This window comes from Theropithecus gelada, chromosome 17, assembly GCF_003255815.1.
Source record: "Theropithecus gelada isolate Dixy chromosome 17, Tgel_1.0, whole genome shotgun sequence".
NCBI lineage: Eukaryota > Metazoa > Chordata > Mammalia > Primates > Cercopithecidae > Theropithecus > Theropithecus gelada.
The window spans coordinates 80511708-80533859 of record NC_037685.1 but is presented as its reverse complement, the minus strand read 5'-3'; the positions used below and the strand labels follow the sequence as shown (position 1 = coordinate 80533859).

Below are 22152 nucleotides of genomic sequence, written 5' to 3'. Positions count from 1 at the left end.
ATGTTCCCTGACGAGGTGAAAGGGTCAGTTTTTTTTTTTTTTTGAGATGGAGTCTTGCTCTGTGGCCCAGGCTGGAGTGCAGTGGTGCAATCTTGGCTCACTGCAACCTCTGCCTCCTGGGTTCAAGCGATTCTTCTGCCTCTGCCTCCCAAGTAGCTGGGATGACAGGCATGAGCTACCACACCCAGCTAATTTTTCATATTTTTAGTAGAGATGGGGTTTTTCACCATGTTGGCCAGGCTGGTCTCGAACTCTTGGCCTCAAGTGATCCCCAGCTTTGGCCTCCCAAAGTGCTGGGATTACAGGCGTGAGCCACTGCGGATTGGGTCTTAACATTCCCACATGGAGGTCATTTGTTGCAGGCTGCCCCTAGAAGGTGGCTGGACCTTGAATAAGGCAAGGTCCTGTCTTTAGCAAGAGTCACTGAAGAAGGCTGTCAGAATACAAGCTTCCCAAAAGCTGGGAGAAAAAATCCTTCAGTCTTAAAGGAGAGATTGGGCAATGCAGCATAACATTTATAAAAGAAAACATTACTATTTTAATCACCAAGGTACACCAAGAACTTATTACAGTGCCTAGCACATAGCAGGCATTCAAAAGATCTTTATGAATAAATACATTACTGAAATATCCTGCTTTCTTAGTTTGAAATATAAAGGGCACATCTCATCCCACCTTACAATATTTTGCTATGAAAATTTCAAAGTTTAGCCGGGCCTGGTGGCTCACATCTGTAATCCCAGCACTTTGGGAGGCCAAGCTGGGTGGATCACACATAGTGAAACCCCATCTCTACTAAAAATACAAAAATTAGCCAGATGTGATGGTGCACACCTGTAATCCTAGTTACTGGGGAGGCTGAGGCACAAGAGTCACTTGAACCTCGGAGGTGGAGGTTGCAGTGAGCTGAGATCATGCCACTGCAGTCCAACCTGGGCAAGAGAGTGAGACTCCGTATCAAAAAAAAAAAGAAAGAAAAAGAAAATTTCAAAGTTTAAATAAGAGTATAAAGAATAGCTCCTTGATTTAACAATTGCAAACCTTTTGCCATTTCTCTTTCTTTATGGACATGGATATATACAGTATTAATTTTTTGTGTGAATCATTTGCAGACCTCATTACACTCTGTCCTTAATTATTCTGGTACACATCTCATAAAAATAGGGACATTCTTTCTTTCTTTCTTTTTCTTTTTTTTTTGAGACAAGGTCTTGCTCTGTTGCCTAGGCTGGAGTGCAGTGGTACAATCACAGCTCACTGCAGCCTTGACCTCCTGGACTCAAGCAATCCTCCCACCACAGCCTCCTGAGTAGCTGGGACCACAGCTGTGTGCCATCTTGCCTGGCTAATTTTTGCTAGAGATGGGGTTTCACCGTGTTGCCCAGGCTAGTCTCAGACTCCTGGGCTCAAGTAATCCTCCTGCCTTAGCCTCCCAAAGGGCTGGGATTACAGGCAAAAGTCACCATGCCCAGCCAGGATATTCTTAATATTACTATTACCACATCTAAAAAAACCCCAGTAATCCCGTAATACTATCTAATATCCAGTCCATATTAAATTTCTCATTATAGAATATTATTTATAGCTTAAAAAAACTGGAACCAAGGGGCTGGGCGTGGTGAGTCACACCTGCAATCCCAACATTTTAGGAGGCCAGGTGGGAGGATCTTTTGAGCCCAGGAGTTTGAGGCTGCAGTGGGCCGTGATGGTGCCACTGCACTCCAGCCTGGGTGACAGAGTGAGACCCCATCTCTTAAAAAATAAAATTGGAACCAGGATTCTATCCAAGGTTCATGCAATGTGTTTGAATATCATGTTTCTTCAGTCTCTTTTAACTCAGAACAGTCCCCCTCTTTTTTTTTAACCCCTAATTTTTCAATTTTAATTTTTTTTGAGATGGAGTTTCACTCATGTTGCCCAGGCTGGAGTGCAATGGTGCGATCTCTGCTCACTGCAACTTCCATCTCTGGGTTCAAGCGATTCCCCTGACTGAGCCTCCCAAGTAGCTGGGATTACAGGTACCTGCCACCACGCCTGGCTAATGTTTTAAAATATTTTTAGTAGAGACGGGGTTTCACCATGTTGGCCAGGCTAGTTTCAAACTCCTAACCTCAAGTGATCTGCCTGCCTTGGCCTCCCAAATTGCTATGATTACAGGTGAGAGCTACCACACCTGGCCTTCCCCCTAAATTTAACTTTTTGAAGAAACCAAGGCTAGAAGGGTTCTTGTCCGCCATTATGTATTTCTCTGATTGTTTCCTCATAGTGTCACTGAGTTTGTCCCCGGTAACTTCACTTTTAATATTCCAAACGATTGAGTCAAGCCCCATCTGAGAATATTCTCACTACCTCCATCATCATCCCAGGGTCACTGTAAGTAGTCTTCAAGATGCATATTAACATTCAGAGGACTAGTCCTGCTTCATAGTCAATTGCAGTCAGAATTTCTACATCTCAGAAGACTAGAGACTGCATATCTCCCACCAGAAGTTGGTAACCTACTAATAAGCCGCGGTGCTACCACAGCTAAATGCAGGTGGAACAAGGACCACTGCTAATGAATAAAAAGTAAACATTTTACCATCAGCTGACATGGACAGTGAAGAAATTCCATAATTAAGAAGCTCTCTTGGGCTGGGTGCAGTGGCTCACACCTGTAATCCCAGCACTTTGGGATGCTGAGGTGGGAGGATCACTTGGGTTCAGGAGTTCAAGACCAGCCTGGGCAAAATAGTGAGATCCTCTGTCTACAAACAATAAACAAAAGTAGCCAGGTGTGGTGGTATGCGTCTGTAGTCCTAGCTACTCGGGAGGCTGAGGTGGGAAGAATGCTTAAGTCCAGGAGGTGGAGGTTGCAGCAAGCTGAGATCATGACACTGCACTCCAGCCTGGGTGACAGGGCGAGACCCTGTGTCAAAAAATAAAAAATTAAAAAAATAAAAAAGCTATTTTGCCTGCCAAAGGACAAGGAAGCAATTTTATTCATTTTTTATTTTTATTTTATTTTATTTTTGAGACGAAGTCTTACTCTGTTGCCCAGGCTGGAGGGCAGTGGCACGATCTCAACTCACTGCAACCTCTGCTTCCCGGGTTCAAGCGATTCTCCCACGTCAGCCTCCTGAGTAGCTGGGATTACAGGTGCCTACTATCACACCCAGCTAACTTTTGTATTTTTAGTACAGACAGGGTTTCACCAGGTTGGCCAGGCTGGTCTCAAACTCCTGACCTCAAGTGATCCACCAGCCTTGGCCTCCCAAAGTGCTGGGATTACAGGCGTGAGCCACCGTGCCTGGACAAACCTTATGATATTTTATTAGGTTCTTGACAGGTACTTTTCCCAACATAATCATGCATTAGCATTAAGTGGATTGATTCTCCCCTTCCATATGCTGGAGGTTAAGCCTAGTTCCTGTCTTAAAGTACTACCTGCTAACTGAATTATTTTGCCCTATAGGAAAGGTTTAGAGTGCTCTAAAATAATCGTCTTTGGGGCCAGGCGTGGTGGCTCATACCTATAATCTTGGCACTTTGAGAGGCTGAGGTAGGCAAACTGCTTGAGCTCAGGAGTTCGAGACCAGGCTGGCCAACACGGCAAACCCCGTCTCTAAAGAAAATACAAATTAGCCCAGCCTGGTGGCCCTCACCTGTGGTACTAGTTACTCAGCAGGCTGAGGTGGGAAGATCACTTGAGCCCATGGAGGTTGAAGCTGCAGTGAGTTATGGTCATGCCACTGCAGTACAGCTTGAGCAAGAGAGCAAGACGCTGTCTCAAACAAAAAAGTCATCTTCTTTGGAACAAGTAATTTTGGTATTTTTAGATAATAATCATAGAAAGCTTTTGAGGTGGGAAAAAAAGGTAAAAAAAAATCACCTTGCATTAGTCCAGGTCAGTTTTATTCTTATTTATTTATAGGGACAGTGTTTTGCTATGTTGTCCAGGCTGATCTCGAACTCCTGGGCTCAAGCAATCCACCTGCCTTGGCCTCCCAAAGCGTTGGGATTATAGGCGTGAGCCACTGTGCCTGGCCTAGGCCAATTTTAGATGCAGAGCCTATGATCTGCCTGATAGAAAGTTATTCAATACAATAAATAACACCAATACCAGTAAATTTGTCATTCTTTCAAGTATATTAAAATTAATTAGGTTTCCTTCATCCTAGAGGTAAATAAAGTCATCAAGACATCAATAAAGGGTTTTTTTTTTGTTTTTTTGTTTTTTTGTTTGAGACAGAGTCTTACTCTGTCGCCCAGACTGGAATGCAGTGAGGCAATATTGGCTCACTACCTCTGCCTCCTGGGTTCAAGCGATTTTTGTGCCTCAGCCTCTCGAGTAGCTGGGATTACAGGCATGTGCCATTACAGCTGGCTAATTTTTGTATTTCTAGCTGAGACAGGGTTAGTTGGCCAGGCTAGTCTTGAACTCTTGACCTCAAGTGATCTGCCTGCCTTGGCCTGGGCTTACAGGCGTGAGTCACTGCACCTACTTGTTTTTTCCTAAACAAATAGTACTGTTTCATGTCTCACTACCTTTGAACACATTGCTGTCTCCTGGAATGTCTTTCCTCTCTTCTTATCTATTTCCTGTTCAACTGACCTTCTCACGAAGTTTCTCCTTGATTCCCTGATTTGTGGTCCCTGGTTTGTGTTCACTTAGCACCTTGTATCATAATACTTTTCACCCTGTACTGGAATAATGAACCAGACAACACATTCCTTATCAGCAACCATGTCTCATTCAGCTTTTTATCCTCCAAGATGCTCTAAGTAAGGCATCTGATGTGCAAGCAATGAGCGCTCAGGACATATTTGATTACTCACACTCCATGCTCTCGTTTTTCTCCCAAACATGTTTACACAAGTTCTTTTGATCAGGTTGCAACTAAAAGAAACTGATTTTAGTTTCTTTGAGCAAAACAGGCCTCTTCTAGTAAATTCACTGAACTGCCACTACTTTGGGCAAACCACTTCATTCAGTGGGTATTAAGGGTCTATCACATGCCAGGCACTGTTCTAAACCCAGAAGAATCCTATTTCAGAGTTTATAACCTAGGGGAGAAGATAGCAACAGACAATTCACCTCTTACAGGAAATGCGCAGTCTATTTCTGGGCAGTGTGAGGTGTATCAGAATATATATAGTATTCCGGAAATCAGGGAAGAAGTTGCAGCTGACATTGTCTGAATGAACATCAATTGCTAAAAAATGAGGGAAGAGGATGCAGGGAAGACAAGAGTAGGCGGTATTTGACCTGGATTTTGAAAGATGAGTAGGAAACTGATGTGCACTTTGGAGGCTGGTGAAGAAAACCAGAGCCAAACAGTAGTTGAAGTGGTAAAAACATTTTATTCAGGAACTAGTGCAACAGGAGGGAGACCTCAGAATAGATATAGAACTGAGTTCAATTCTCTTATTGCATTAGTTTCTTAATACCATTTTTTATCATTTTAACTACTGTCTGGCTCTGGCTTTCTTTAAGTGGGGGTAAAGAAACTTAGAGAAAAAGTAAATAATCTAAAGAAAGTTGAGTAGTCAAGGAAAACAAATTATTTGTATCCAGAGCCTAGAGTAATGTTGGGGAAGTGGCAAGAGATGAGGGACAGTAGGGCATTTTTTAAGTAATTCAAGTTACCAAAAGTGAAGTGATCTGGTGATATTTAGAAAATGAAATGTTTTTCTGTTTATTCCTAGGAGCTCAAATGGGAAAGATAAGTTTGAACAAGTGCCTGGAATGCTATGCCAACAAGTTTGGATTTTATACTGCAGCGCCAACTGGGAGTTCTCCGAGAGCTGTACGGTATTTTATAAAGGGACTGTAGTCTTTATAGGTGATAGGCTGGAGCGGCTCGTAGCAGTCCCTCTCCTGGCCTCAGTTTACTCACTGATAACAAGAATCGGGTTGGATCACATGCCCTCTTAGGTCCCGTCTAACCTCGACGGCTGCTTCCGATGTGCCTGTGCCTCTTTCCAATACCAGGACCTGTGCCTCATCTCCTCCTTCCTTCTTACCTTTGTCCTGCTGCCACTTTCCCTAGTCCCTGGCCTGCCTTAGGCGCTTTCAATCAGGAGGTGGGTGGCGGGGAGGGAGAGGAGCGTCTCCAGGTAAAACAAACTAGTCCCCGCTCAGCGGCCTTTCGTCCCAGGCAGCACCACCTGGGTGGTGCCTCGGGGCCAGTCGCGCCCCAGAGTGGGCAGGGGGCCAGGTTTCGGTCGCTTTTCCGTCCTAGGTCTCTAGGGGTGGGAGGCCGACCCTCCCCACAGCCAAGGCATCTCGGGGAGCAGAGCAGCAGCCCGTGCCTCGCGCGTTCCTGGTTCCTCAGAGACAAAAGCCTGTGAGTCCCGGCAGCAGCTACCGGATTTCATCGGTACACTCCGGTGGCAGGGCCTCGGGGCGGGCCTCAGACGGCCAATCGGCTTCTAGAGAAGTCGGGTTATAGGGCCCAAAGAGCAGGGTTTCGGCCGGGATCGGCCGGTGCGGGCTGCACGGCTGGGTAGCGTCCCGGGCGCGCGCTGCACCGGGTCACGTGAGGCGGCCGGGGCCACGTGACCCGGCAGGCCCCGCGCCCTGGCGCTCCTCCCCTTCGCCGCCGGTGGGCACCGCCGCTCGCTCGCACTTCTGTGCCCATCGGGGCTTCGGAGATCCCTGCAGTCCCGCGGGACGGCGCGGCAGCAGCTGACCTCGCAGGTAGCGTGTGGACGCGGGGTTGAGCTCGCGGAGTCCTCTTCCCCTTCGGCGCTTCCCCTGCTTCCCTTCCCTGCAGGCCGGGCCGGGTGTGCCCCGTTACTCCCGCACCTCCCGCCTCCCTCGCTCGGGCTACCGGGCCGTCCTCGCGGGCGCTGCGTCCGCGGCGAGGGATGGGGTCCCCGGCCCGGCCCCGCCAGCACCTCAGCTAATGTGCCTTCCTGCAAGAAAGAAGGAAGGATGGGGAGAGGCGAGGGAAAGTTTTCCCTACTCCCTCTCTTTTTTGAGCTGCATGGATTCGATTTTGCTCGTAGCTGAAGTCTGACTGCTGTGGTTGCCGTTTTACTGAGAGGAGACCTCCCTTCTGACTCTCTGTATCCTCTGTCCTTTCCAAGATCTTAGCATCTCTTCTTCGCCCCCTAAGAGTAGTGCTGTCACAAACCGTATTCTTTATCGTTTCCCTTTCCGACACAGAATCCACAAAGGTAGGGATTCTGTTAGTGAGGATCTTTATCCAGGCGTGCGGTGAGCGAAGTAAATGACGTTTCCCTTGTCCTGCCTCTGGTAAAGTACCTACCTGCTCGTTTTATTTTAAGATGACTTATCGAGCACGCTGTGTTCTGCTCTCATAAGTGGCCTTTTGTTTTTATTTATTTGCGTGTAAGACACTTACAAGCCATCTGCGGAACTCTCTGCAGCTGGGGATTACAATTTTGTAAAGCAGTCTTGTAATAATGCTTTTAGAAAACCAGATTCATGATTTTCTTTGCCTTTGCCCTATTCTTTTTTTGGGAGGATTAAAGCCCTTAGAGGACAAAAACTGATTTTCTGAAACTGGTGTGTATTGTGGGCTAATAACATTAAAACGTCCAAGTGTATAATGCCGAAGGAATGGAAAAATGATTGAACCCTGAGGGCAGTTTATAGGTGGTTTAAACTTTATTCATTTCAAATGAGCACTGGGTGAATTTCACCCCTTTAAACTGCTTTCAGGGTTTAGGATGTAACTGTGTATTTGGATTCTATTAATACAGCAGTTCATCTGTGGGATGGACTTTAATCCATTTAATCCATTGTGTGAATACCAGTCTATTTATTAATACTCTAGACGGGTCCTTTTTCTTCTACCTGCTAGCCTGTTTCTCTTGAAGAGGAAGCATATTCATCTTTAAAGATACTTTTTGCAAGTGATTTTTTAAAGTGTGTGATCCATAGGATAAAGTTCTGTGAACTTCTGAAAACAAGTAGCCATAAAAACCCAAAGCTGTCAAGCTTGTAGCTTTTAAAAAATTCTTTGAAAATTTTAAAATTAAAGAGCACTCATATGCTGCAGCAAGAACTTGGCTCCACCTAATATACGGGAGCTGGGAAGTCTGAAACAGTATCCTCCTATTTCCTGGGAGTCATTGCGGGGTAGATGAAACTGAAGGAAAGTGAAAGACCTTTATTGTGATGATGATATTCCTTCTGTGTATACTACGTTAAACAGTAAGTCATGCATAGGAAAGGAGGCTGGGGCCTCACAGAGTCTAGAATCTAGGCAGGGCATTCGGACACATTTCAAAATTATTCTCTGGTTTTACAAAAAAGTTAAAAATGTTACATATTGGCCAGACGCAGTGGTTTACACCTGTAATCCCAGCACTTTGGGAGATTGAGGCCACAGATTATATGAGGCCAGGAGTTTGAGACCAGCTTGGCCAACATGGTAAACCCCGTCTCTACTGAAAATACAAAATTTAGCCGGGTGTGGTGGTGCACATCTGTAGTCCCAGCTACTCAGGAGGCTGAGGCATGAGAATTACTTGAACCGGGGAGGCGGAGGGTGCAGTGAACCGAGATCGTGCCATTGCACTCCAGCCTGGGCAACAGAGTGAGACTCCATCTCAAAAAAACAAAACAAAACAAAAAAAGGTACATGTTGTGTACGTGCTGAAGAATACACAAAAGGGGTATGATGGGTGTTGTCTGAATCGAGCCAGAATAGACTTAGTAGAGGAGATCAGTTAGTGAAATAATTATATAAATCAACTATGTGTTAGATCAGATTAAAAAAAAAAAACACCCACAAAAAAGCACACCTCTTTCCTGGGGTAGAAAAACTCACGGGAGACCAGATGGGTACCTTTAAAGACCTATGGTCTCCAGCTTTCTCTGGGCTTGGTCTTACCATCCTGCTAGGTTTCTCTGCTCAGTGCTCTTTCCCATCCTCCCTGGTGACTGCTTCAGACTTCTCCACCATTTTCCCCCCAGTTGCTCCACTCCACTTTTTTTTTTTTTTGAGACAGGGTCTCACTATGTCGCCCAGGCTGGAGTACAGTGCCGTGTGATCATAGCTCACTGCAGCCTCAACCTCCCAGGCTCGAGTGATCCTTCCCACTCCCAAGTAGCTGGGAGCACAGGTGCGCACCACCACATTCAACTAATTTTTAAATTTTTGTAGAGACAGGGTCTCACTATGTTGCCCAGGCTGGTCTTTTGAACACCTAGCCTCAAGTAGTCTTCCTGCCTTGGCCTCCCAAAATATTGGGATTACAGGCATGAGCAACCACACCCAGCCTCCACTCCATTTTTTATTGCTACCTCCCCTCTTACTCTTAGCAAGAAGCCTAACTCTTCATAAGGAAAAATAGGTAACCTCAGAAGAGAATGGTCCTCAAATGCCAATCAAAACCATGAGATACCACCTCCCATCCACTAGGATGGGCACAATACAAAAGATAGGCAGTAAATATTGGAGAAAGCAGCACTGTTGTACATTGCTGGTGGGCATGTAAAATGGAGACTCAGCGGAGAGAGAGAATGAGAATGAAAGAACAAGTATGCCTCCAGCATCTGGATTCCTAACCTTTAAATGGCTTTCATTCACATTCACCCTTTCCAAAGGAAGACTTGCTCCTTTCTACAGTTTCTCATGCACTTATTTATTTATTTATTTATTTAGAGACAGAGTTTTGCTTTTGTTGCCCAGGCTGGAGTGCAATCTTGGCTCAATGTGACCTCTGTCTCCTGGGTTCACGTGATTCTCCTGCCTCAGGCTCCCGAGTAGCTGCGATTACAGGTGCCTACCACCATGCCCAGCTAATTTTTTTATTTTTAGTAGAGATGGGGTTTCACCATGTTGGCCAGGCTGGTCTCGAACTCCTGACATCAGATGATCCACCTGCCTTAGCCTCCCAAAGTGCTGGGATTACAGGCATGAGCTGCCGCGCCCAGCACTTCTGTTGCACTTCTGCTTCAGATCCCATTCCCTGCTACTTTCTTAAGACCCTCATTGAGTTGTTGTGTCCTCTCCTTTTTGATCTTTTTACTGGCTCCTTCCCATTAGCTCAAACATGTTCAAGCCTCCAACAATGTTTACATTAAAAAGGTTAACAGAAAACGTCCCGCAACTCCATCACATTCTGTGATTACCATCCGATTTCTCGTTTTTCCTTCAGAGTGAAATTTCTTGAACAAGTTGTTTATACTCATGGTTTCCTTTCCTTCACGTTTCACATACACCTCAACCTGCTGACACCTGGCTTCTTCCTCCCACAACCTCCGTGAAACTGTTCTTATTAAGGTCACTGGTAATTCTCCTTGTTAAATCCAATGGAAGTTTCTTAACCCTTCCCTCATTTAGCATCTCAGCAGCGTTTGACAGTAGCATGCCTCTTGCCTGTGATGCTCAAGTCCCCAGGCCTCTGTAACACTCTGCTCTCCTGCTTTTCCTCCTGGTCTACCTCTTCCTTCACAGTCCCTTCTAGGGGGTACTCCCTGTCCCTTTCCTGTTGGAGTTTCTTAGAGTTCTGCTCAAGATACTCTGCTCTTCTTATTCTACTTGCTTTTTTCCTGGGTGATTTCATGCCAGATTTCCAAATCTCCAATCCAGACCTTTCTTGAGCTTCAGATTTCTAAATCCATCTGTTGGGACTTGTCCGCTTTAATATCCCACAGGTACCTGGAACAAAAGGTCCATAGTAGGACTCATCACCCCTGAGGCCTGCTGTGCTCTCTGCTGTAGTGAGTGGCAGCACAGTTCTCTCTCACTCAAGCTCAGTGTCTGCCTGTGATCTTTGGCTCTGCCTTTCTGCTTATCCAGTGCTCCTTGTCCCATTAAGCCAGTCGCAGAATCTTCTTGATTTTCCTTCTTGTCCAGTTTTCTCCATTTTCCTGATGTGGGCTTCCATCCCTTCTTTTCTGGCTTACCATAGCCATCCTGGACTCCCTCTAAGCACTCCTTTGTCGTCTCATATCTCTATGGTCAGCCAAAGTAATCTTTCATAGACTTACATCTGTTTATGCCACTTCCCTGCTTAAGACCCTTCAGGGATTACCTGGTGCTCTTAGGATAAAGCCTGAGCTGTGTGCTGCAGCCATGCTGACTTTCTTTCAGTTCCTCCACCAGAGCCTTACCTGGCATGTGTGCTCACTGGTGCAGGCGCCTCTTCTCTTCAGGTAGCTGAAGCGCACTTCCCAATTCTGTTGCCTCTACAGTGTCTGACCCTCCCCATCAGAGACCAGCCACACTGTTGTGAGCATCTGTTTATGTCTCTAGATCCTCCCACCCCATGTAATTTCTGTTGATGTTGGCTCTGTGTCCTGTTCACCTAAGAACATTGAATTAATAGTGTATGGTTCTGCCAGTCCATGCTGGAATTTCAGTTTAGCTTTAGGTCATTGCAGGGTACAGTTGATACTTTTCATACAAGTGGAGACTAATAGATGAAATCACTTTTGGGATACCCACATGAGAAAGATCCATGAAACCATAAATAGATTTGAATTTGACCCCCCAATTCCAGCCTTGAATTCATTTGGAAAATAAAATGAAGTATTATGTTTTATCCATTTCTTTTTTCTTTTTCAGACAGGATCTCGCTCTCTTGCCCAGACTGGAATACAGTGGTGTGAACACAGCTCACTGTAGCCTCATCCTCCTGGACTCAGGTGATCCTTCCACCTCAGCCTCTTGAGTAGCTGGGACTACAGGCACACACCATTACAACTGGCTAATCTTTTTATTTTTGAGGAGACGGAGTCTCGCCATCTTGCCCAGGCTAGTCTTGAACTCCTGGGTTCAAGTGATCCTCCTGCCTTTGCCTCCCAAAATGCTGGGATTACAGGTGTAAGCCACTTCACCCAGCCATCTATCCATTTCTTTAAACTTTGACCCATCATTGCTTTTTTTGTTCTGTTTTGTGACACCTATTTGTTTGGTGTGACAAAGAACAAAGCTATAGAAAAAACATTTCTAATTGTCGATATTTCTTTTCTGGTTTCCTTTTGAAAACAGCAGTATCCTATAAAAGCAATACTTTTATAAGGACTCAGTCAGATTCGCAACCCTAGATATGTTATTTTTTTCACTGCTCATGCTATATTGCCACTTGGTTCGTTTGCTTTTTGAGCACATGGCTCAGGTTAGACGTGAGATGAGATGAAATGAATGAGGTGAAAGCAGCCCCTTGGATGATGGGGCTAAAGAAATGCTTACAGAGGCCGTTGCAAATTGTGCTTCAAGTCAAATAACTTATTAGTGGTTGGGAAACGACAGTTGTAGGGACTTACATTTTCCTCTTAAATTAGTGATGAATTTGAACAAAACATATGAAACAAAGGGTAGTCATAATCAGGTAGAGAATTCTAAAACACTAGTCCTACTGTTCCCTAAATGAAGGTGGGGGTATTATCTTCACTCACCTGTACAGGTGGCTTCAACTTGAAGGATGACAATCTATTTTGGAGAAGGTACATTCTCAGACTCCTTAGTCAAGCATTCAGGGCATTCTTCCTTTCCCTTTCTTTTTTTTTTTTTTTTCTGTTTGAGACGGAGTCTTGCTCTGTCGCCCGGGCTGGTGTGCAGTGGCGTGATCTTGGCTCACTGCAAACTCCACCTCCCGGGCTCACACCATTCTCCTGCCTCAGCCTCTGGAGTAGCTGGGACTACAGGTGCCCACCACCACGCCCGGCTAATTTTGTTGTAATTTTAGTAGAGACCGGGTTTCACCGTTGTTAGCTAGGATGGTCTTGATCTCCTGACCTCGTAATCCACCCTGCTCAGCCTCCCAAAGTGCTGGGATTACAGACGTGAGCCACCGTGCCCAGCCTCCCTTTCATTCTTGTAGTACTGTGTGTTTGCAGAAGAGAGAAGTGGATGACAGCTGTTCTGGCAGCTGGGGCAGTAACAGTATTAGTGTCTCAGCACATCTTCGAAACTTCGCCTGTGATTTGCAGCGCCTGTACCATAGAGTGGGTGAAATGGTTTTAAGGTTTTAAGCCCATCAGAATTATATGGAAGAAATTGGTAAGAGTAACATTTGGCTGTTTGTACCTTGAGAGGGTTTTTGAATTGCTTTTGCTGTAGCATAGATGGAAGACATAAGTTGTAATGTTGTATACCAAAAAGTTTACCCCAAACCCTAGAGCTCTCTTATTTATTTTTCTAGAAACAAATTTCTAGAAAAAACATCTCTATCTTATGTTTCTCTAGAATTAAATGGATTCAGAAATAAAGATGGTCATACCCTTCAATCTTTTGTGCTCAAATGGGAACGTTTATTGGTAAAAAAGGAAGAAGACTGTGAAGAGCACTTGTTCTTCTAGGAAACTGGATGATCTTCACTGAGGAAAGGCTCACATTTTCTCCTCTGCTGGAATATGGAGAATTTGGTTTCTAGGATTTTGTGTAATTGTTTTCTGTTATGTACAATTTTTATATAGTCGTCACTAGTTTGCATGTAATTATTTACCATTTGACACATTAACATGTATCTCATGGACCATATACTTGCATAGTACATTCATTTGCTTAATTATTCCAGTTGTATTTGCATTCTAGTTTTCCACTTACTTAGGATCTGACTTTCCATTAGGCCTTCAGTTCCTCAGAGGCAGAGACCATGATTGTATTGTTCTTTATGACGTCCCTGGCATTCTTGGTATCTGGGGTCATTGCAGAAGAAGAATTAATGTATGACTTTAATCAGCTCTCTGTATCCATGGATTCCACATCTGTGGATTCAGCCAACCTCAAATTCCAAATGTTAAAAATTGCATTTGTACTGAACATGTAGAGTATTTTTTTCTTGTCATTATTCGCCAAGCAGTACAGCATAACAACTATTTACCAAGCATTTACATTGTATTAGGTATTATAAGTAATCTGGAGATAATTTAAAGTATATGGGAGGATGTGTGTAGGTTATATGTAAATACTATGCCATTTTCTATCAGGGACTTGAGCATCTGTGGACTTTGGTGTCTGCAGGGGGTCCTGGAACCAGTCCCCCACGGATACTGAGGGACAACTGGATTTTGTTCACAGTAGCATACAGTAGTATTTTTTTCCGAGGCCTCTTAGATTTTATCAATAGCTCATTAACTATAAATTTTTTCCGTAAGACAGCTTAGCAACTTAAACTGATAAGTAAAATCATCACCTACTGAGTTTACAAAAATAGAGAAACCTCTGTTAGGAACTTTCAGTGTATGTGTAAATGCTTTAATTCAAAGTTTTTTGCAATTAAAAATACCATTTTGCATATTAGAAATTGCTGTTTTGAGTAGTTTAAAGCTTCCTGTAGCTTGTATGCTGAAGAATGTTTAGGCTACTTAAAATGATTGTTCCAACATTCAGAGCCCTTCCAGTTTCCTCTGGCTATCAGCTTCCATAATAAAGAATGACACAAACTCATGTCATGCTTCTAAAATGACACCAGAAGCGTCAGAATCTTGGTGCTAGCCAATGCTGAAGGATTGCTTACTCTTTTCCCACTGTTTTCCTTAGAAAGCTCTAAGGTCAATAGAGGCCAGATCTAAAGGTAAAATACCCCATTGGTGGCATTTAAAAGCCAGTACATACAGCAATTTAAACTAGCCCAAACAAATACATTCTTGTATTTGTGTCAAATACGTTCTGGTTAGTTGACGTCTGTGTGGAAGCCATGTGCTTACAGATCAACCCTAAATTTCCAGTATTGTTTAATATTGAGACCATTATTTCATCAAAACCAGTTTTCCTGTACTATTTCACTCCATTTCCTGTTGTTTTTAAAAACTCCATAGGCATGTTCCAAATATATTTTTGCTAGATCAGCAAAATACTAAAATAAAATTAACCTTTCCTTAATATTTGTTCCCTGGGGAAAGTAAAATAAATGTGCTCTTAGAGGAATTAAAAGATTAGTTGCTACATTACTCCTTCAGCCTTTCAGTTCTAAATGTAGATTTCTAAAATTGGAAGGCCTGTGTTTGTCCTGACTGAATTTACTTTCAGAGTATAAAATAAAATAACCTTTTCTTCCTCATGCCACAAGTTCTCTGAGGGACAGTGCCAATAGCTAGGATAAGCCATCCCAGGGAATGGGATATTGATCTGTAGGACTAATGGACGTAGGATAAGTGCAATGGGGGATACAGGATGTATTTTCAAGTGCCAGAGAAAATACAAAGATCCAAGTGGATTGGCATGTTATCTTTAAGGACGTCACACTCTTTCTACCTCTCTGGCATTTTTGCATTCCTCTTTTCTTTCCTTGTACCCTTGTTTTCTCTCTATACAGTAAAAAAAAAAAAGACATTGATTCACCTAATAACAACATATAGAGAGTAGTAATTCAGGCTGAAACACATTAATACTGTTTTTCAGAAAGTATTTCCTAAATAAAATATGGAAGGCTTGCAGAAAAAATTACTATCTTAGTGAGGTACTTCAGAAGTAACTAAAGATGACTGACATTCTAATTACAGCTCATCATTTTTATAATTACCAATCAAGCCCTGGAAGGATCTGTCATCTTAGCAATTTGTTTGGTCTGGTTTAACTTGCTCTATGCACTGGAAAGTTCTAAGAAGGCTATATGTCTTTTATAAATGCTCCGTTGAGAATTTCCCTAATCTGAACTTGTATTCTCAAGACATGATTAAAACAGTATAATTTTACTTTTCCAAAAGCATTTTTTAGAACTGAAACCTTTCTGTATTTAGTTTTAGAAATGTATCTTTGAGTTTATTAATGCAGACTTGATAAAAGCCCACAGGATGATTGATTTTTAAAAATTGAGGTAAAAGATATATAGTGTAAAATTTACCATTTTAAGAATTTTTAAGTATACATTTTAGTGACATTAGGTACATTCACATTGTTGTATAGCCATCACAGCCATCCGTCTGTAGACTACCTAAAAAATAATTTCAACTTTTTTTTTTTTGAGATGGAGTCTTGCTCTGTTGCCCATGTGTGATGGCATGATCTCGGCTCACTGCAAGCTCCGCCTCCCGGGTTCACACCATTTTTCTGCCTCAGCCTCCTGAGGAGCTGGGACTACAGGCACCCACCACCACACCTGGCTAATTTTTTTGTATTTTTAGTAGAGATGGGGTTTCATCGTGTTTGCCAGGATGGTCTTGATCTCCTGACCTTATGATCCACCCGTCTCGGCCTCCCAAAGTGCTGGGATTACAGGCATGAGCCACCATGCCTGACCCAATTTCAACTTTTATTTTAGATTCAGGGAGCACATATGCAGTTTTGTTACATGGGTATAGCGTGTGATGCTGAGCTTTGGAGTACGAATGATTCCATGACCCAGGTAGTGAGCATAGTATCCAATAGGTAGTTTTTTAGCCTGTGTACCCCTCCCTCCCTGCCCCTGTAGTAGTCTCCAGTGTCTATTGTTCCCATCTTTATATCCATGTATACCCCATATTTAATTCCCAGTTCTAAATGACAACATGTGGTATTTGGTTTTCTGTTCCTGTGTTAATTCACTTAGGATAATGGCCTCTCGCTGCATTCATGATTTTGTTCTTTTTTATAGCCGTGTAGTATTCCATGGTGTATATGTACCACATTTTCTTTTTCCAATCCACAGTTGATGGGCACCTAGGTTGATTCCATATCTTTGCTATTGTGAATAGTGCTGTGATAAACATACAAGTGCATGTGGTTTTTTTTTTTTTTTTTGGTAGAACAATTTATTTTCCTTTGGATACATACCCAGTCTTGGGATTCCTGGGTTGAATGGTAGTTCTGTTTTAAGTTCTTTGGGAAATCTCCAAACTGCTTTCCACAGTGGCTGAACTAATTTACATTCCCACCAACAGTGTATGGTGTTCCCTCTGTTGTACAGCCTCGCCAGCATCTTTTGTTTTTGACTTTTTAATAATGGCCATTCTGACTGGTTTAAGATAGTATCTCACTGTGGTTTTGATTTGGATTTCTCTGATGATTAGTGATGTTGAATATTTTTTTCATATGTTTGTTGCCTAGAACTTTTGCATCATCCCAAAGTGAAACTTTGTACCCATTAAACAGTAACTCTCCATTCCTACCTCCCTCCAGCTCCTGGCACCCACAATTCTACTTTGTCTCCTTGAATTTGACTGTTCTAGGTACCTCATGTAAGTGGAATCATACAATATTTGTCTAGCTTATTAGCATAGTGTCTTCAGGGTTCATCCCTGTTGTTGTATGTATCAGAATTTCCTCATAAAGGTGAATAATATTCTGTCATATGTGTAGACCACATTTTGTTTATCCATTCATCTGTTCATGGATATTTGGATTATTTTCACATTTTGGCTATTGTCAATAATGCTGCTTTGACTGTTGGTATACAACTATCTGTTCAAGTCTCTGCTTTCAGTTCTTTAGGGTATATACTAGAAATGGAGTTTCTAGATAATATAATTCTATTGTTTACTTTTTCTTGAGGAATCACCATCTGATTTTCTATAGCAGCTGTATCATCTTACATTTCTACTGTTTACATTTAATTTTATATTAATAATTCATTTTTCCAGATTTTGCCTGAAACATTCTGCCCCTCTAGGTTATGAATCTAAAGCAAGAATACATCTTAAAACTTCTAACAGCCTAGGGGTAAAACATAATTCAAATAATTGAACTTTTATTTTCATTTGAAGTATTTGTTCATTTTATTGGTCACACAGTGTTTGTTATAGAAATTTGGGACTGGCTGAGCGTGGTGGCTCACGCCTCTAATCCCAGCATTTTGGGAGGCTGAGGTGGGTGGATCACCTGAGGTCAGGAGTTTGAGACCAGTCTGGCAAACGTGGTGAAACCCCATCTCTACTAAAAATACAAAAATTAACAGGGTGTTGTGGTGCACACTTGTAATCCCAGCTACTTGGGAGGCTGAGGCACAAGAATTGCTTGAACTGGGGAGGTGGAGGTTGCAGTGAGCCAAGATGGCACCAGTGTACTCCAGACTGGGCAACAGACAAGACTCTGTCCCATCCCCCCCGCAAAAAAAAGAAAGACATTTGAGACTATATTTAAAAATACAAAGAAGGCCAGATGCGGTGGCTCACACCTGTAATCCCAGCACTTTGGGAGGCCGAGGTGGGTGGATCACTTAAGGTCGGGAGTTTGAGACCAGCCTGGCCAACATGGTGAAACCCCCTCTCTACTAAAAATACAAAAATTAGCCAGAAATGGTGGCGTACACCTGTAATCCTAGCTACTCGGGAGGCTGAGGCACAAGAATTGCTTGAACTGATGAGGCAGAGGTTAGAGTGAGCCAAGATGGTGCCAGTGTACTCCAGACTGGACAACAGAGCGAGACTGTCTCAAAAAAAAAAAAAAAAGAAAGAAAGAAATTGGCTACTACATTTTAAAAATACAAAGAAGGCCAGGTGTGGTGGCTCACACCTGTAATCCCAGCACTTTGGGAGGCCGAGGTGGGTGGATCACTTGAGGTCAGGAGTTTGAGGCCAGCCTGGCTAACATGGTGAAACCCTGTCTCTACTAAAAAAATACAAAATTAGCTGGGCGTGATGGTGGGCACCTGTAATCCCAGCTACTTGAGGCAGGCAGGAGAATTGCTTGAACCCAGGAGGTGGAGGTTGCAGTGAGCCGAGATCGCGCCACTGCACTGCAGCTTGGGCCACAAGAGCGAAACTCCATCTAAAAAAAAAAAAAAAAAAAAAAAAAAAGATTAGGAAGTGTATTGTATCTAATTTGTAAGGGGGAAGTGAGGTAGGAGACTGATAGGACTTGTTTTTTGGTCACAATCCTGCTGATGGCAGGCCAAAAAATAGAATACAAACACAAAGAAAGAAAATGGTGCCACCTGTAATCTCTCCATTGAGATATATTTTGGTGTATACATTTCTGTATATATCATACTTTAGAAAAATTGTAATCATACAGTACATACTGTTTTTTAACATAGCTAAGCTAACTAAGTCTTCCAGGGTACATTTATTTTTGTGGTTTTGTTTTGAATTTGGGATGTGCACATAGTTTAGCTGTATAACATGTTTGGGTGGCAGCTTCTGTTGGGATGTTTCCTTGGGGGTGCTTATAATTTGGACAAAGCATAGCACCATGGGAAGGAAGAGAGTTGGGCTACCTTGCTCAGGGTACTTACCAAGGTACATGACTGTCAGGGAAGGCCTGGGCTGAATAGGCCAGTTGAAGGTTCTTCCCATTAGCAGTACCTCCTTCATACAGGAATAGAACACAAATAGAATCACTTCATATCTTCCTATTTGAAGCATCTAAATTATTGTGCAACCCTCTGGAGTGATTGTTGTTGTTGTTGTTATTATTATTATTATTTTGAGACAAGAGTCTCACTCTATCGCCCAGGCTAGAGTGCAGTTGCACAGTCTTGGCTCACTGCAACCTCTGCCTCCCGGGCTCAGATGATCCTCCCACCTCAGCCTCCCGAGTAGCTGAGATTACAGGCATGCACCACCACACCCGGGGTCATTTTTGTATTTTTAGTAGAGAGAGGGTTTTGCCATGTTGGCCAGTCTGGTCTCAAACTCCTGACCTCAACTGATCTGCCTGCCTCAGCCTCCCAAAAGTGCTGGGATTACAGGTGTGAGCCACCATGCCCAGCCTGGAATGATTATTTAAATGAAATTTAGTTGAACTACATTTATATTCCTTTGAAATAAAATTCCATAGTTAGAACAAGTCTGTTAATACTTTTCTTTCATGTTTAGGCAAATTTAGTAGATGTCATGATATCAGAGCTGTCCTAACTAATGTTGCTGTTCCTTGCAATGGATCCTGCATTTTTTTTTTTTTCTGGGACGGAGTCTCACTCTGTCGCCCAGGCTGAAGTGCAGTGGCATGATCTCGGCTCACTGCAACCTCCGCCTCCCAGGTTCAAATGATCCTTCCACCTCAGCCTCCCGAGTAGCTGGGACAACAGGTGCATGCCACTACTCCTGGATAATTTCTGTATTTTTTTGTAGAAGCAGGGTTTCACCATGTCCTCTAGGCTGGTCTCAAACTTCTAGACTCGAGTGATCTGCCTGCCTCTGCCTCCCAAAGAGCTGGAATTACAAGTGTGAGTCACTGCGCCCAGCAGATCCTGTATTTTTGAGTCATTGTTAACTGCACAGTTCTTAAGTCTGATATAGATTTTATCACAGATGAAATACTCGTTAATTTTTAATGATTGTACCAGTTTTAGTTTACTGGATTGATAGTCTATACACACTAATTCTTCTTAAGGTTGATATAATTATGATCCTTAATGTGGTTTTCTTAATAGTAGCAAAAGGTGCCACTGCCCCCAGGAAAATGGAATAATTAAAGACCTCACCACAATAGTCAAATTATAATGAGGATGGTGGTAATTTTGAGTAAATTAGAAAGTTTGGGTGGTGTTTACAGTTATACTCCGCTGCCTTAGGAGGGAAATGCCACCCGCCCAAGTTAAGGACCCTGTTCTGTTGTTCTGCATGGCACATAGCCCCACAGAACCTCTCAGGGAACCTTGTCTGAATTCCGAGGATGCCTGTTCATGTCCTCAGCTGCCCAGGTTGAGCATGGTTTAACGAAGACACACTTTGTGCCTTAGCAGTCTCTAGCCCAAGGATGCACCTTGTATGTTGTGAGCTCCGAGGACAGAGGTCACGTGTGTTCTCTAGGCCTGCCTCTCAATGGTTGATGCAAAAGTGCAGGAATAGATGACATTCATAAGGCTTAACCAGGCAAATCTAGGCAGAAGCATCTTGGGGAATGCTTTTTATTGGGAGAGTGGTTACTTCTTTTTTTTTGAGATGGAGTTTTGCTCTTGTCGCCCAGGCTGGAGTGCAATGGCGCAATCTCAGCTCACTCCAACCTCCACCTCCGAGGTTCAAGTGATTCTCCTGCCTCAGCCTCTTGAGTAGCTGGGATTACAGGCATTTGCCACCATGCTTGGTTAATTTTGTATTCTTAGTGGAGACAGGGTTTCTCCATGTTGGTCAGGCTGGTCTCGTACTTCCGACCTCAGGTGATCCACCCGCCTTGGCCTCCCAAAGTGCTGGGATTACAGGCGTGAGCTACCACGCCCCACCTGGATACTTTTTATATTGGAAACAGTTTAAAGACAGATGCTGCTGTACATTTAGGAGGCAAGATAAAGTCAGAAAGAAGTGATGCTGAGGAAGTTCAGCCATTGAAGGGCCAGGACTGATACTCTCCATAAGAAAAATTAAAGGGGTCTGCTGTGTGACCTTGGCAAGTCCTTTCACCTTTGAGCCACAGTCCTCATCTGTCAGGAATGGTTTACAGTCTCCTCCTTACAAGAGTATTATGAATATTAAATGAAATAATGTATGGAAACTACTTAATTAACAGTGTCTATGACAAGGCAGGTTCAGAATAGTTGTTCGTTTCTTCTTTTCTGCCCTTAGCTTTGATTGTCTTGCTGGGGATAATTACTTGCTTCGCCAACATTACTGCCCTTGTTGTTCTTATCTGCTCAAGAAATCCCCCAGCTTCTTCATTATGTCTTGAACCTAAAATCACAAATTTCTAGGTTTGGAGGAAACCCAGGCTCAAAACAGCAAATGGCTGTCATACTGACTGATTTTTTTTTTTTTTTTTTTTTTGAGATGGAGTCTCACTCTGTTGTCCAGGCTGTAGTGCAGTGGCGCGATCTTGGCTCACTGCAAGGTCCGCCTCCCGGGTTCACGCCATTCTCCTGCCTCAGCCTCCTGAGGAACTGGGACTACAGGCACCCGCCACCACACCTGCTAATTTTTTGTATTTTTACTAGAGATGGGGTTTCACTGTTAGCCAGGATGATCTCGATCTCCTGACCTCATGATCCACCTGCCTCAGCCTGCCAAAGTGCCAAAGTGCTGGGATTACAGGCGTGAGCCACCGTGCCCGGCCCCATACTGACGGATTTTAAAAGCAAACCCGAGACACAGGCCTCAGCACTCTTGTTTCCACTCTACCGAGCCTGTTGGGGATGCCTTTTTCTTTTATGATGGGTGTGGGACATGTAAGATACATGACCGGTTTTTTAAATTAACTCTTAAATGACAAGTCTTCAGAAAAATACCTTGTAAAATAAAGCTGCATATAATTTAGCCATGGATGAAGTCAGTGCGTATAATGCCCCATCATTATGAAGGTTAGCCTGATCTTGCAGTAGATTACCAAACCCTGAGGGCAGAGTTGCCCGTATTTGTTTAATGATTTTAGAATAATTGTGCTGCTGTCGGGAAGT

General features: G+C 43.3%; 1 protein-coding gene across 8 annotated transcripts in view; it reads left to right on the top strand.

The window, feature by feature from the left end:
- Positions 1-6519: 6519 nt before the first annotated feature.
- Positions 6520-22152, top strand: part of RCBTB1 (RCC1 and BTB domain containing protein 1) — a 53728-nt gene continuing 38095 nt past the window's right edge. For 3 of the 8 annotated variants that reach the window (XM_025364438.1, XM_025364439.1, XM_025364445.1), the window contains exons 1-2: positions 6520-6682; positions 11532-11611. The gene's annotated coding sequence lies outside the window, so the exon portion shown is untranslated. The remainder of the gene's footprint in view (positions 6683-11531; positions 11612-22152) is intronic. The other 5 variants (XM_025364442.1, XM_025364444.1, XM_025364443.1 and 2 more) reach the window with 4 other exon arrangements.